The 16,421-nt window shown below is 49.0% G+C and overlaps 1 protein-coding gene across 6 annotated transcripts in view; it reads right to left on the reverse strand.

Moving 5' to 3' along the window:
• RPS6KC1 (ribosomal protein S6 kinase C1) overlaps positions 1-16,421 on the reverse strand; it is a 375,187-nt gene that overhangs the window by 53,161 nt on the left and 305,605 nt on the right. For 2 of the 6 annotated variants that reach the window (XR_014816537.1, XR_014816534.1), the window contains one exon: positions 8,295-8,515. The exons of 3 other annotated variants lie outside the window; for them this stretch is intronic. The gene's annotated coding sequence lies outside the window, so the exon portion shown is untranslated. Of the gene's footprint in view, positions 1-8,294; positions 8,516-10,283; positions 10,681-16,421 lie in introns of those variants that run through there. One more of the 6 variants, XR_014816535.1, reaches the window with a different exon arrangement.

Consider the following 16,421-nt stretch of genomic DNA (forward strand, 5'->3'; position numbering starts at 1 on the left):
CAGACTCTCCGCGACATCATTGTTGGGACTTACTCTGTACTGAGGGCTGTACCAAATTAATCTCTACCTGCCTACCCACTCCCAAAAGGCATACGTCCCTTGTAGCCAAGCCCTGCTAAGGCTTTTGAAGCAGAAGAATTCAAAAGATTCGAGAACCAACTTCCTAGAAGTGACTGTGAGACAAGCTTCCTGCCTTCAACTATGTAATTTGGAGTGAACCTCCTTTTTAGTGAGAAGATAAGAATTTTCTTTGTCAACTGATGATTCTAAATAGAACAATTAATACGCATTTGGCTCTGCATTTTAGACAATAACAGAAAGGAAAACAAAACAAATATATAGAGAGGATAAGAACAATTCTTTGTTTATGCCAACTTTTACCGGATACGTACTTAAAGCTAGGCTATACTCTATCATTTAATCCTTATACTGTTATATAAAGTAGGCACTATATGTCTACCCATTTCACAGATTTGAGAACTGAGGCACTAAAAGATTAAGGCTGAGGATGCTTGGCTAGTATCAGAGCCAAGACTTGATCTAACTGCAGAAGCTCTCTGCCACCAGTCTTCTTCCACTAGACTTACTAAACGGGTCTGAAATGCACCTCCACCCTGACCAAAATGTAATTCCATCGTGTCACTCATGCCAGGGGCTAGTCACCGGAGGTCCGACACATCTGGACTAACATTCCACAGGCATGGGCTTGTTTAGTCGGTCTGATCAACCCATCAGCAAGCAGTAGTGGCCTCATGCTCTCAACACCACATGTAGCATCTCCACCGAATATACTCCCTGCCCCCAGCCACTTTCTCATCTCACCTCCCACTTACCAACTTCTGTGTGCATGGCTCTGGTAGGCTGTCTTTATGTGTATTTAATTGTGCCAATCCAGTCTCTACCAAGAGGTTTATAAGCTATACAAGGGCAAAGACCATGTGTCAGCCTCTCTCTGTCTCTCTTTGTTACCCCCAGACTGCAAACAGGTGAGGCACAATAAATACACGCAACACGGCTGAGTCTACTGAGGACCCCAAGTTGCCACGAATTCAGGAGTTGAATATAGGCATGAGAGAACATCAGACCATTCGAAGACAAAAAACAGACCTAGAATGATAATACAGATTGGTGTCACATATGCCGAAAAGAGATGTACTTGAGACGTCTTGCACCTTTTTCCCAAGATGTTTGAGCAATGTGGAATCAAGATCCCAACATATAGGCTATAAATCCTCCACCACCCCAGTATACAACATATTTGGCTGCAAAAACAAAGATCAAGGTCAACACAGCTTTGAACTGAACCTCTGTGTCCCAGGAGGGCAGGAAGCATTATTTCCAAGCAAAATATCGAGCCCTCCAAACATGAGGTCCAGAGATTCTTTGCAAAGGGCTTGTTTTGTGTCGAGAAAACTCCGGCCCAGTGAGAAACCAGATGGGTAGATGGATCAGATATTGAAGACAGGCCTCAAGGCAAAGCCGACAAACAGTCTCTCTGGTGCATACTAAACTCAGGAGTGATCCTCCAGCCGTTACGAGCAGAGAAATGTCCCACCAGAGTTTTCCAAACAGCAAACCCTTAGTCCGATGATTGTTTCTATCATTTGCCATATTTTCTGTCCAAAAGCCTCTCTAGTTCTTCCATGGTTAGCAGCTTTTATAGCCCAAGATAAGTGTCCATCCCTTTTAATTTTCATTGTTGCATCTGTTTTGCCATTTCTCTGCAGCAGGTTGTATTACAACGGAAGGACTAATGAGGAAATGGATGCAAACATTTTTATTTCAAATAGCAGCTCTCAGACAAGATCTGGAAAACGGAATCAAGCCATATGATTGTAAAAGAAAAAAAAAATCCTCGCCATCCAACTATGGGCATTTTGCCATTATTTGTGAATAGCATGTAAATACAAACAACTTAACTGGGGTGGGGAGAGATGTACATTTTTCATTTGTGTCTGGCTAATCATTTTTTTTATTATTAATTTGGTCCCTTTTATTTCACATAAATGTCATCTCAAGCACCAAACATCAACAAATAAGATCGTTTATCTTGCTGGGGAAAGCAAAACACTGCATTGCCATTCAGAGAAGGCAGCTGACGTCCCTACCGCACCACTAATAAAGAAGGCCTTCAGAACGAAAAATAATCATTTTCTATTACTTTCCACCATGCCTCATCCATAAACACAGGGCCGCTGGTAATTACATTTAGCCAAGAAGCATGCTCTGTGTATTACAATTTCCTGAAATGAACAAAACCACGAAGGACAACCCCAGGCTCGGGGTTGAAATGAAAAGCGGGGGGGAAACGGTGGGTTGCCCTGTCCTCGGGGGCCGCTGCCTGCCTCGGAGGGACGGAGGATGCGGAGGCCGGAGAGGGAAGAGGCGGTTTTCGGGGGATTCTTCTCCTTCCTCGTCCCGGCCTGGGTCAAGAGGGAAGGAAAGGAGAGATGGACGTCCGGGAGGGAGCCCAGGCTCAGAGCCGGCGGGGGACACGGGTCTGGCTGCCGCCCCGCACGTGCCCGAGCTGGTGGTCAGAGAACGCGCGTACCCAGCCACGCGGGACGGCGGCGGCGCCACGCACGTGCACACGCGGCGCGCGGCGGGCAGGGAGGCGGCGGGGCTGCGCTGATAAATCCACCGCAAGCCCCCTGACTCCGCGCTTCCCTGTCGCCGAAGCATTTGGCTCGCCTGCCCGCTCGGCCTCCTCTGCCAAGCAAGGCACTGACTCCACGGGAGAACCGTCCTGTCGATCTCTGCAGGAATATAAGACCTTTTTTTTCCAAGGAAAATGTTCCCCAACTCTGCAAGGGAGGTTGGCAGTACATCTCCAACTCTGGCCTGTCTTTTTAATACCCCTACAATAGCTCCGTTGGACTGAGACCAGCTGTTGGTACATTACCATTTGTAAATGCTTAAAACAGCTACTCCTTGTTTTCTTGGCAACACTGACTGTGGAAAAAAAAGAAGAGAGAGAGGGAGAAAGCCACTTCCATTCAAACATTAAGAAGCGCTGCCTGCCAGCTTTGGCATCCACCAGCCATTGTTTGCAGGGCTCTCTTCAACAAGTTTCTCATCCCCCCACTATTTGTCCACACACCCCTCCCTCGAAAAAGGACAAGAAAGAAAATCATCAGAGAATGGCCCCGTCCTAACCCTGGTTCCCAACAGTCACAGAGTCAGGCTTCCCTGAAAGAAGACGGAGGAGCCCAATGAACACCGTTTGTCTGGGTCTCTTATCGGGTTTTGTCCCCTGTCCCCTTCCCCAGGCTGGTTATCACATTACAGGCTCAGTGGAAGATCAGCACCTTCCCGATGCCCGGGAGATTTTCCCAGAGTCCCTCCCTCCCCCTGTTTCTGTTCTGAATGTGAGCCGAGAAGACACCGCTGTGTGTACCGCCTCAGCCGGGAGACAATTTGGGGGTGACGAGGACACGGCCAAAACCCAGGTTGTCCCTACAGGTGGGGGCTACCCAGAAGAAAGGCTCTTCGTTTGGTCACCTCCCATCTCACCAAAGCCTACTGGTTTCCACCTGTAAGAAGAGCCAGACCGTCTCAGCCAGTCCTTTGCTACTCAAAATAGATGAGGAACTGCCCGAAGAGCAGACGAGGCGCTCTCCTGCTTCCTGTTCCTACCAGGGCTGCTGCTGGCAGGGCCAGCCTCCAGGGCCACGTGCCCATCCTGGGGGCACGCTCCACGAGCCTCAAATGGTTAGCAGTCCGGGGGGACAGGTGCCCATGTGCCCACGGCTGCTGTGGCCGGGACAACAGGCTTCATGTGCCATGTCTCTGCCTTCATGCCCTTCTGTTCGGTGGCCTCCCCCACCAAGGGCAGTGGTGGCTGCGTCTGTCCTTGCTTCTTTAGTGCAGTTTCTGGGCACAGAGGGAAAGGTATGTGAGCATCACACGCACTCCTGGAGTGAAGTGAATTCAAGGAGCCAGATGTGGCGGCAGGGCTGACACGCTGCACAGAAGCTCCAGGTGGAAGACAAGGGCCCAAACCTGGGCCCATGTGGACCAGTGCTTTGGGGGGACCATTTGGTCCGAGACTTGAAAGTCCCACCAGTTTTGGGGAAATAGTACACCACCAGTTCTTTACGATGAAGGAGGGAAACCAGAATGGATAGTGCGAACTAGCGACAACCCAGAAAGCCTAGCTGAGTCCTCAGCAGGAGCGAAAGAAGGCAGCGGCCACCTGGGAACACCTGACAATGATCCCAGCTATGCCACCGGCCAGCTCAGGACCAGACGTCCCTGTCACATTTCACGGTCTCAAGGGTCTCTTCTATAAAAAACCGGAAGTTGAGGACGACTACGCCTGGATCCCTTTGGTTCTAGAAGTCTATGTCATTGCCCTCCTCATTCTCTTTAGCTCTAGCTGATGTTGGGTACGCCTCACTCTAAGACACCCAAGTCAGACACTCAAACACTGGTGATGAAGTTTCCCTCGAAAAGTAAACTCTCTTAACACATTTGAAATCAGATTAAGAAAAATCCATTTCCGCTCAACTTTTCAGGAAAAGGTTGTAAATTCTTTGAACCGATTCAGATTTGATTACACTGTGTCCGATTCAGCAGCCAGTTCCCAGGCCCAGTGCGATGCTTAGCACACAGTAGGCTCGTTACAGAGATTGTTGCATGTGACCTATTTGAGGTGCAAAGTGGGGGCCTTGGGGAGGTTAGCACAGGTGACTTGAGGCAATGGAAATGGTCGAAGTGGCAGAGTCAGGGGCTAAAAAGCGGCTGTGGGCAATTACAAAGCAGACTATCCGCCTGCAGCTAACTGGAAGCCAGGCAGCTGTAATAACAATCAAAAACTTAAGTCTATGGGTTTTAGGAACCCTCACAATGGACTTATTTATACCAAGGCAAAAATGCGCTAAGAGTCCCTTGAGCGTCGGTCAGCCTGGCATGTCGGTTGCAACTCCCTCCAGCCACCCTGCTACAGCTAAGTCTCCTCACCGGAGCTGTGTCCGAGGGGTCCTGATTCACCATCCCCCAGACCCTCTTCACACTTGTTTAGGTGCCCGCCTCCTGGGTTGAAAGCCCTTTGTGGGCTGAGACTGTGTTCAGCTTGTCTGTTGGATCCCCTGGAGCCCTGCACTAAGGTGGTTTGTGGGAAGGCAGGTACAAGAACTGACTGTCTGTCTTCAGATCCCTTCCCCACATTTTGTCTGAAGGCCTTGATGTCTTAACTTGTGATGTCTAAGAAGAATGGTAAAGAAAAAAAAGAAATAGTGGCATCTTGCCACCCCAGAAAAACAAAGCCACTCCATGGTCATGAAGAACCAGAGGTGGGGGAGTTCCCATTGTGGCTCAGTGGTAATGGGCCTGACTAGTATTCGTGAGGAGGTAGGTTCGATCCCTGACCTTGCTCAGTAGGTTAAGGATCCAGCATTGCAGGGAGCTGTGGTGTAGATCGAAGACACAGTTCAGATCCTGTATTGCTGTGGGGGTGGTGTAGGTCGGCAGCTGTAGCTCTGATTCAACCCCTAGCCTGGGAACCTGCATATGCTGTGGGTGCGGCCCTAAAAAGGAAAGTTTAAAAAAAAAAGAACCAGAGGCAGAACGGAGGGGCCGGGCCAGGCTGGGCCTCTGGCTTTGGTCCTTACTTACTGCCGCCAGCCCTCCAGCCCTTAGCTGGTCAGCCTCGGAGGGGCTCAGGGAAGCCACCCTGCTGCTATCTAAATCCCCGACAACCTCTGAACATCAGTGATGAAAAAGCTGGGTGAGGACACATCCTGTGAAGCCCGTGAGCCAGTGTGAGTCAGTCACCAGCACAGAGACAGTGAGAGCCCCCGGGATCTGAAGAGTGCCCCAAAGAGACACAGTGGGTGTGTGTGTGTGTGTGTGTGTGTGTGTGTGTGTGTGTGTGTGTGTGTGCGCGCGCCCGCGCGCATGTGTGGCATGGCTCTGAGCACCTCCTTCATTCCAGCCTCACCCTGGCCCCACCAGGGGGTTTCGAGGGTCATCCCCACTACACAGATGAGGCAATCGAGGCACAGAGGGATTAACAGGTGCCCGCAGTGGGACAGCCAGTGAAGAGCCTGGCTGGAGTCTAAATCCCAGCCTGTCCTCTGAACCACAGTGGTTAATGAAGGCTACCCCTGAGGTCAGCTCCTAGGAAGGGCAGTGACAAGGACACTTGTCCCCACACTGCGCAGAACCCTGCAGTGTTTGAGGAGTGAAACGGGGGCCTCCGGGGAACACCCCAAGGCATCACCTCTCTGGCGCAGTCTACTGTCATCAACATAAATCTATCTGTTGAGCACGGAGTAAGAGAACACTGCCCAAGGCTGTGCCAGGCTGAGCACACCACCAGGCTCCCTGACACAGGGAACACAGGCGTCCTACAAAACCCCACACTCTCAAGTCGGCTAGAGGGGAAGAGATGCTGTACGTGCCCTCTGGCTTCTCTATTTTGCCTGTAACATCCTCCACCAGGCCAGTGTTATCAAATAATATAATCCCGTCTCCAGACAAGGCAGCATGACAGTGGCTGGTAGGATGGATACAGGAACCTGAGCTGAAATCCTGATGTTGCCTTTCAATAGCTGTATGGTCCTAGACAAGTTTCTTAACCTTCTGTGCCTCAGTTTCCTCATCTGTAAAATGAGCATAAAGTAGCCCCAACCTCCTGGGATGATTATGATGATTAACCAGCCACCTTCCAAAAACACATGGAAAGATGTTCAGCCATCACTCATTACTAGAGAAATGCAAATCAAAACCACTATGAGGTACCACCTTACACCGACCAGAATGGCCATCACCAAAAAGTCTACAAACAATAAGCGCTGGAGAGGGTGTGGAGAAAAAGGAACCCTAGTACACTGTTGGTGGGATTGTAAATTGGTGCAACCACCGTGGAAAGCAGTATGGAGATTCCTCAGAAAACGAATAATAGAACTACCATTGGATCCAGCAATCCCACTCCTGGGCATCTATCCACAGAAAACCATGACTTGAAAAGACACATGTACTCCAATGTTCATTGCAGCACTATTTACAATAGCCAAGACATGGAAAAAACCACCTAAATATCCATCAACAGAGGAGTGGATCAAAAGACATGGTACATACACACAATGGAATATTACTCAGACATTAAAAGGAACAAAATAACAGCATTTGCAACAACATGGATGGACCTAGAGATTATCATGCTAACTCAATCAGACAGCGAGACACCAACACCATATGCTATCACTTACATGTGGAATCTAAAAAAAGGGACACAATGAACTTCTTTGCAGAACAGATACTGACTCACAGACTTTGAAATGGTTCCCAAATGAGACAGGTTGGGGGGTGGGGGGACGGGCTGGGGTTTGGGGATGGAAATACTATAAGATTGGGTTGTGATGATTGTTGTACAACTATAAATATAATAAAAATTCATTAAAATAAAATAAAAAAAAACACAGCCACCTTGCCCTATAAATTCCATAGTTGTTTTCCTGTGCCCCCTCCCCCCACCTTCAAGGCCCAGACTCTGCCTCTCTCCCTCTGTTAGGCCATCCCTCATCCTCTCTGGCCTGTTGCAGCAGACCCCCACTATTTAAGGCTCACGTTCCTGTCTCCAGTGCCACATAATAGAGTGGAAAGGTTTGGATTCCACGTAGAACCTAGTTCAAATCTCAGTCCTGCCAGTGTGGGATCTGAACCCATGATGTGGCCTCAGTAGGACCCAGACCATAAAGCATGTGCTTAGAGCACCAGCTCAGAGTCAGCTTGCTTAGGTTTAAATCCCTGGCCAGCACCTCTAACTATGTGGCCTGAGAGAGTTACTTCGCAGGACCAGCTTCCATGGCCTCGTCATGAAGTGGAGGGATTGCCGTGAGGCCTGAGGGAGAATGCACAGGTACCTGGACACCTGCAAGTGTGCGACAGATGCTGGGTCCTCTCCTTACTCTGGAAGCTGGAGATGGTGGTACCTGCTGGCGAGGGAGGGGAGGGTTTCGAGAGGTGACTTGTGATGTGCAGAGCCCAGGTTTCACAAGTCAGGCCTTGAGAAATGACAGTCCCCTCTGTTTGTAACTCAGATTCTACCTTCCGCCACCCTCTTAACCATCACCCGGCACCCACTAAAACCCCACCTCCTCTACAAGCCTTCCAGGATTGACCTAAAACCATCCCCAGCCCTTTGGCAATGTGGACGTGGACAATCCTTAGTCTCATCCCCCTTCCCCTCACCCCAGCCTTCTGTCCTTGACCTCTTAGGCCACAAATACTAATTTTTAACGTATACAATTTTTCCTTACCATGTGCCAAACACTGTGCTAAGATTTCTATCTTTACATCATTTAATCCCCTGTATCCATCAGCTCAGGCTTCCATAACACAATACCATAGACGAGGTGCCTTAAACATCAGACATTTGTTTTCCCAGAGATCCGGAAACTGGAACCCCTACACTGAGGTTCATGCCAATTCAGCTCCTGGTGAGAGCTCTCCTTCCGGTGTGTAGATGGCAGTCTTCTCAGTGTCCTCACACAGCCTTCCTTCTGAGCACCTGGGGATGGATGGGGGCGGGGGGGTGGAGAGGGAGGCAGAGAAGGAGAGAGGGAGAGACAGAGAGACAGAGAGAAGGTGCTCTGGTGTCTCTTCTTATAAGGACATCCTTTTTTTTTTGGCTGCATTTGAGGCATGTAGAAGTTCCAAAGCCAGGGATGGAACCTGACTTCACCAGATCCTTAACCTGCTGAGCCACATGGGAACTCCATGGGCACTAATCCTTTTGGATTGAGGTCTTACCTTAGGACCTCATCTAAATTTTATTTACTTCCTAAGAGGTCCCATCTCCAAATATAGCCATACTGGGGGGTTAGGGCTTCGACTTATGAATTTTGGGGGAAAAAAATGAAGTTCATAACACACACCAGTAACTATTTGAGGTGGGTATAGAGTTTATGGATAAGGAATCTTTGCCCCAGGTCAACAATCAGTAAGTAGGAAGTCATCTGCCTCCAGAGCCTGAGTTTATGGCCTCCCCAGTGACCCACGTTTGAGAGAAGGGCTTCATGTAGGACACAGCAGCTAGACATGGAGCTCCCCAAGAGCCCCTCAGGGAATGAGGAGATCCAGGATTAAAGTAGGGTTCTAGTGAGATGAAGGGCACTGAGAAACCTCTCTCCACCTCAGATTTTCAGGAAAGTTGTATATGACACCATCAAAACGTGTTTGGTTTACAGAAAATATACATTCACATAGTCATTCAACAAACACTTAAAGAACACTTACTACGTGTCTGACATTGTTTTTGAGGCTGGGCATCCAGTAGTGAACAAAGTACACCTGATGCTCTCAGAGAACCTTGAGTAAAGACGAGGGTCACAGACACATGGGCAGCCACAGTCCAGTGCAGAAAGTGGGGCCAGCAATGGGCAGGACATATAACCAGCTTTGGGGCTCTGCATGGCTAGAGGGAAGAGGCTTTGCTCATTCTAGAACAAGAGGTGTTGCTTGTGCATTGACAAAGCCTACCCACCAACCAGACACGGGAAGATAATCAAAACGGCCAAGGCGGTTATTTGATTGACTTGACCACAACAGAGTTAAGACTGCTGAGCCCTGCTTTCCTCCAGGATGGCCTCCACTCAGCCCATTTTGTTAGACACTCATTGAAAACCCACCAGTGGCGAAGCCCCATGCGAGGCACTGGACGAGCATTTGGGAGAACATTGAAAAGAAAGGCCCTTCCAGCAGGAAAATGGCTCTGATCGTAATGAAAAAGCCCATGCCTTTGGATCCCATTGGTGGCTCAACTCTTGAGAAGAACACCAAACTCAAACCTCAGCCTTGACCTTGACTTGGCCTGCTGAAGGTCAGCAACCTCTCCTGCCCTCCCAGCCTGAGCTGGAGAGGTGAGAGGAAGAGACAGAAGGTTTTATTATATACCACCCAGGCCACACCTGCCAAGTTCTCCCTACAACAGCTTCAAAAAAAAAAAAAAGATAGAGTGAAAGGGAATTGGAAAAATGGAACCCCCTACATCCCAGAAATATTACTTTCATGAGCTGTATGAATTATTTAACAGACAGCTGAAAAGACCCAACTCAACAGAAGAATACAAAAACCCAGCTCGGTACAGACACCTTCCCCGAAGCCCATGACAATGAAATGTATTTTATGCCACAGATCAACCTGCCAGAGAAGGAGGCTTCGGAGACAGATGCCCACAGGGATCATTAGCCCCTTATCTCTCAACCCTTTGCCACCAGCATCCAGATCTCTGAGTCTGGGCGACCCAGAGGGAGAAAAGCTGAAAAGTGTGTATATTGGAAGTGTTGGTTAAACAACCCCACCGTATTCTTATTTGCTGGAGGTTTTAGGGAGCAGATGTAGGACTGGCAGGGCTTGGAGCTGGCGATAGTGTTCTAGCTCATTCGGAGCCAACAGGGAAGGAAAAAAAAAAGCCACACACACAAACACAAAAAAAGCTGCATTTGGTGTGTGTGCCTGGGTGTGCGTGCTCGCCGCTGTGCCATCGCTCGTCCAAGGTTCCTTGGATTCGAGCTGACCGATGCAAAAGCAGGCTTGGGGCCAGGCCAAGAGAAACACAACTTCTCCCAGGAGCTGCAGGGGGTGTCTCTCCGCTGCTGCCGGGAGCCTCCTCTCCTGCAGGCGCGAGGGGGCTGGGGCAGCCACTCGCCCACGGCGGCTTGGTGCTCTCCGTCGCTAGAGAAAGGGCAAACAAATGGAGAACCAACCATAAAGGCGGCCAGCAGCAGTGAGGCAGCGCTGCAGCTGCCAGGCAATAACTTAGATAGTTACAGCTGCCATCACCTAGTTCATGCAAGCTTTTTAATATCTTTTGGCAGCTCTCGGTGTCACAGCACAAAGGGAGGGTTGGCACTTTGCAGCACACTTTGTTTGACATAACTGTAGGCAGGACCCAGCTGATACCTTCAGTGATGTGGATGGGTTTGCTCTTAAGGTGCGTTTCAGCAGATCAAACGCTTTCCAGCCCCCTCCTTTCTCTCCCCTCCCGTCACCCCCCCTGCTGGTGTGCAGGGCACGCAACGCCACTAAATCACGCATTGGGAACCAGACTGGATTCACGGGGGGGGGGGGGGGGGGGGATTCGGCGGGTGCAACATAAGGTTGGCCCCATAAACACCCAGCTAAGAAGGAGAGGAAAGCAACATACAGGAAGCAGAAAGAGGAAGGGAGAAGGAGAAAAGAAAAACAGATTCCCTCGGCTCCAGAACTCCCAAGCCTTACCATCAGCCTCAGTTCCTGCCTTCCCCTGCCTAGGGCTCCATGAACTTTAAAATAATCAGAATCCCATCATCTGCCTTCCAGCTCTTCCTTCTTTAAGGTTATTCACCCACCCCGCCCCCCACCCAGTCCCACCTTCCCAGGAACCTGCTTACTCCAGGTATCTCCCTGCCCTGGGGGACTATTCCAAGAGCCAGCTAAGGAAGCACTCAGCAGAAGCCCTGCCCAAGGCTAGGGAGTTGTCATGACAATTCTCCGTGATGCCTCGCCAAGCCAGGCATCCTTGTTTGGCAGATCCAGGAGCCTTGCTGGGACTTAGAGAAATAGTCCTCTCTAAGACCCCGCGGCACAGATGGGCATGAAGCAGACACGTGGGCAGAGAAGGAGCACGGAAACCGGAGAGGGAGGAGAGGGTGGGCTGAGCTGTGCGCTACGCAGACGCGTCCATCCAGAGGGAGGACCATCGCTTCCTTGGTCTCAGCACCGGTCATTCCACCCCGCGGTGCAGTCCCTTTGTGCATGCCCCCTCATGGTGGCTCAGGACGCCTTGGTGGAAGCCATCGGAAGGCAGGCAGGAGAGGGCGCCCCCCTGATTATCAAGGATGATGAGGATGATGGGCTGGTGTGTTCGTCTTCTCAGGCTGCTGCAGCAAAGTACCGCAGACTGAGTGACCTCAACAACAGAAATGTATGGTCTCCCAGTTCTGGGAGCTAGGAGTCCCGAGAGCCCAGGGGCAGCAGGGTTGGTTCCTCCCGAGGGCTGTGCGCGTCTGCTCTAGGCCTCTCTCCTGGCTTCTGGTGGCTGGCAGGCATCTTTGATGTTCCTTGACTTGTAGAAGCCAAACCCTGGTCTCTGCTTCATCTTCACATGGCATGGCACTCTTCCCATGTTTCTCTTTGTCTCTGTTTTTGAATTTTCCCTTTTTATAAGGAAGAATACCAGTCACTTTGGATTAGCAGCCCATTCTATTCCAACAGGACCTCATCTTAACTAATTACATCTGCAACAACCCTCCATCCAAATAAGGTCCCATTCTGAGCTCCTGGGGGTCAGGATATCAACATATGCGTTGGGCGGAGGGACACAATCCAACCTGTCACACAATCCAACCTGTCACACAATCCAACCTGTCACACAATCCAACCTGTCATGTCTGGGTTGTATACTTTTAGGTATTATTTCTAACCCTTTAACAGTCCTGCGAAGTGGGTGTTATCATCCCCATTTTCCAGAGAATGAAAGTAGGGCTCGAAAAGGTCCAAGGACTCGCCTGAAGTTAGGCAACCACAGAGCCACCTGAATGCAAGATACCACCTTTGCTGAGAGCCTGGGAGTTGGCCACGCCCCCTTCTCGCCCAGGACTGATGGCCTGTCTATCTCCCGCTCTTTACGGTAGCCTGACCTAGAATCACTTGGTTCCATCAGATTCCACGTAAATCATTCATGATGCTCTGATTTCTCCAGAGTGAACGTGGCAGGTGGTCTGCGGGTGCGGAGCCTGGGATGAGTGTGGGAGGCAGACTGTGCTGGTGGGAGCCTGGCTCTCTTACCCACACACAGCCCTTCTTGGCAAGATTCTTCACTTCTCCTGGGCTCTACAGGAAACAAAATATTCTGTACTTTGTTACCATGCATGCATCAGTGTTCTGTATTTATTACTTGTTAGATAATAAGATAATGCTGGGGAAGCACATGCGCCATCGTGCGGGTTCAGTAAATGTCAGTGTCTCATTTCCTGCTTGAATGTGTCTCCCAACTTTTTCTCCCTCCATCACTTTTGTCTGTCCAGGGCCCACAAGCTCATAGTTCTATCGGGAAGCCACTGTGAACCTGACCATCCCCTAAATAAATAAATACATGAATGGCATTTATGGATCATGTCCTTCACGCCAGGCCCTGTTCAACTGATCGACATCGATGAGCTCAACTAATCCTCCCAACAATCCCCCAAGACCCGTTATTCTTCCAACTTTATCAATGAGGAAACCGAGAATGGAAAGGTTAAACCACTTGCTATAATTCCTTGAACAAAGCCAATTAATGTACAGAACTCTGTTCTTGCTTTTATGAACCAGAGTTCGCCTTGCTCAGAGGGAGATCTGAATTAGGAGAAAGAGTAGAGCTGGCTCGGTTGTCTGGGTGGAAAATGCAGTTTTATCAGTTGAAGGCAACACACTGCACTTAACCTCAGGTAGCAGCCCCTCAGACAAACAGGTACAGGGCCTGGCAGAGCTGCCCTCCCAGGAGCTGTGCATTTCGTCGCTTTATGGGGGTCAAGCATTGCTCCTGCTATCCTATCCGGGTCTTTGCTTACCCAACAATTCTTCCCTAGGAGCTGTAAAGGTTTAGATTGATGTCCCCCAATTCCAGCTGTTAGTAAAAAGTCCAAATGAATACGCTTTTCCTCCGCATTCAAGATCTGCTCTCAAGCTTAGAGGTGTGACCTCACCATGAAGGGCAGCGTCATATTCAGGTGTCAGACGCGCTTCCTCCCAAATGAAGCAAGAATGTTTCATTTCCTCTGTCCCTCCCCCCCATCAGAACCACAGTGCCTCCTGGCCCTCTTGCACTGAATGATTTCAGCAGTTTCCAAAACAAAATTAAACACAGCCCTAGCTTGAGAAACGTTCCACCTCTGGAGTCACGGCGTTTGGTATTATTATTCACTTATTATTATTCAAAACAAATAAGAATACTAAAACATCAGCTGGAACCACTCCAGGACAGAAGGCATTGGAATATCTAATAAAAACCACAGTATTCCACAAATAGAAAATGCAGACAAACAATGGCAGGGGACTTTCTGAAACTTCCCCCAAACAGGGATCACCTGAAATAACAGAGAAGCTCTAAACAGCCAGTCAAACTGACATGGGAGTAACCGCATTTCAGACCTCAGACAGATAAAATGCAAAGTGCCCACCGCAGTGGCTGGCACACAGTAGGACATCATTTTTCGTTTCTTTCCCTTTCTAGTGCCATTCAGGGGAGCCTCCTTCAAAGAGCCGAAACAGCTAGAGTTAGCACATATCGGAAGTCTTTGTTCTCCACAAGAAAACATCCAATGAACCCAAATCCAGGATTATTCCACAAAGCGCCTTTAAAGCCACCTTTCAACCTAAGCAAAGGTTTCCCTCCAGCTTAGGGAAGATCATGGGATGCTGAAAACCACCAACATTCCAAGACTGCCTTTCCCCGGGGAGCCTGCGGCAGGTTAGTTGGTGGCTGGGCCACTCTCGTTTGCACCCCAAAGCAGGGGGTTGTAAGTGCCACACAGAATGAGTAGCCAGCCTTTGCTCAGGTCCTCTGCTGGTCTCCATCCCTGGGTTCTCCTGCGTCAGCTTGCCCAGCCTGATCCGAATGGAGCCTCAGTCCTGAGAGCCTGCCTTTGGGGATGTTGAGTGCTTCGGTTACAAGGTGGAAGGATTTACTCACAGATGATTCACGTTTCCTCAACCTGTTTCCAGAAGGAAAATGGGCAGGGGCACAGCATGCCTGACGTTCTGGGGAGCCGCCACATCTGTCTTCCTTCCCTTTCTCCTTCACATTCCCAATGCTCAACTCATGCCGCCATTTTTACTTGGGGGAAGGGTGGAAGGGAAAAAAAGGAGAGCAGAGTAGGGAGTGAGATCCCGAGCGGTTTGCATCACTGTGAAATGGGGTGAGGGACTGTGAGACCAAAATGTCTTTTTATTCACAATAAGGTACCTAATCCTTGCATGAAGTCAGGCAAATTTCCTCCCATCCCAGCATTACTAATATAGCCCCCCCAAATTTGTTTCATGAAAGCAATCTAAATACCTAACACTTGGAAATTTACTAAGTAAATTCAAATAATTGAATACAGTACAAAATGTTTAAATGCCGTTTACAAAGATCTTGAGGACTGCAGAAATGCTGATGACATAAGGCTTGATTAAAAACAGGATATATTTGCATACAGTTTAATATCAACTATATAAATTTAGAAAATATACACAGCACTAGATATTGTTTTGTCTGCTACTATCCCCTTCACCCCCTCCCCATCTCCAGCTTTTCTGGGAACTACACAAACATACACACACACAAACACACACACATGCTCACACACATACATATACAGTTACCACAGAGGATCCATTATGCACAGTATAACTGGCCCCTGGCCTCAGTGGATTGGTCCAGGGTGGACATCTGACCACAGCCACCACAATCCTCTTCCTCCCCAGTAATTCTGGAAGTGGACTTGAGGGAATCTATCTCTTTGTGGCAGGAGAAATGATAGGACAGAGGACCCAGGAGTTACACACATGGGCCCATGTGTCCTACCCTGTGAGCTAGAGACCTGGCAGCCAATCCACAGAGAGAAGGCAAAGGCAGAGGATAAAACAAGAGTCAGAGAAAGAGAGTGTCCTGACAGCACGCAAGTCCCTGCTGTCCTCATTGGCTCCATCCCTGCCCTCAATGTCAATGAGACACACAATCCCAGATCCTTATAACAAAGTTGTTTGCATTGGATTTTTGTCATTTGCAACCAAGAGAATTCTAACCAACACATGTTCCCTCAAACACCCAATTATTTGTAGATTGCCCTGACATACTTCAAAAATTTATTAAAGAGGGTTGTCTGATTATAAACGGTTTCTTTTTGCTTTTCTGAACTGTCCCGATTTTCTACTCTGAACATTTTTATCATTTGATGTCTGGCATACACCTTCTAATCCACACTTTGATTCACCTACACACATCAAACTGTGCCCAAGGTTTGGAGAAAATATTCAGTTAACAGAAAATATATATTTACCTGATATATTTATATATATTATATAGTACACAGAATCTTCATATTAGACACAGGAACCAACAGCCTGGAAAATGCTGGTCCAGGAGTTCCCATCGTGGTGCAGTGGAAACGAATCCCACTAGGAACCATGAGGTTGCAGGTTCAATCCCTGGCCTCACTCAGTCGGTTAAGGATCTGGTGTTGCCATGAGCTGTGGTGTAGGTTGCAGATGTGGCTCGGATCTGGAATTGCTGTGGCTCTGGTGTAGGCTGGCAGCTGTAGCTCTGATTAGACCCCTAGCCTGGGAACTTCCATATGCTGTGGATGCAGCCCTTCAAAGACAAAAAAGACAAAAAAAAAGAAGAAAGTAAATGTTGGTCCTTTTGATTCTTCCCCTCCAAGGCCTTCTGGTGCTCTGCTGTGGGCCTGCCT

This window comes from Sus scrofa, chromosome 9 (assembly GCF_054392235.1).
Source record: "Sus scrofa isolate SSC_HxYL_T2T_F1_AM1 chromosome 9, Sscrofa_HxYL_maternal_Yorkshire_Landrace_v2.0, whole genome shotgun sequence".
Lineage (NCBI taxonomy): Eukaryota > Metazoa > Chordata > Mammalia > Artiodactyla > Suidae > Sus > Sus scrofa.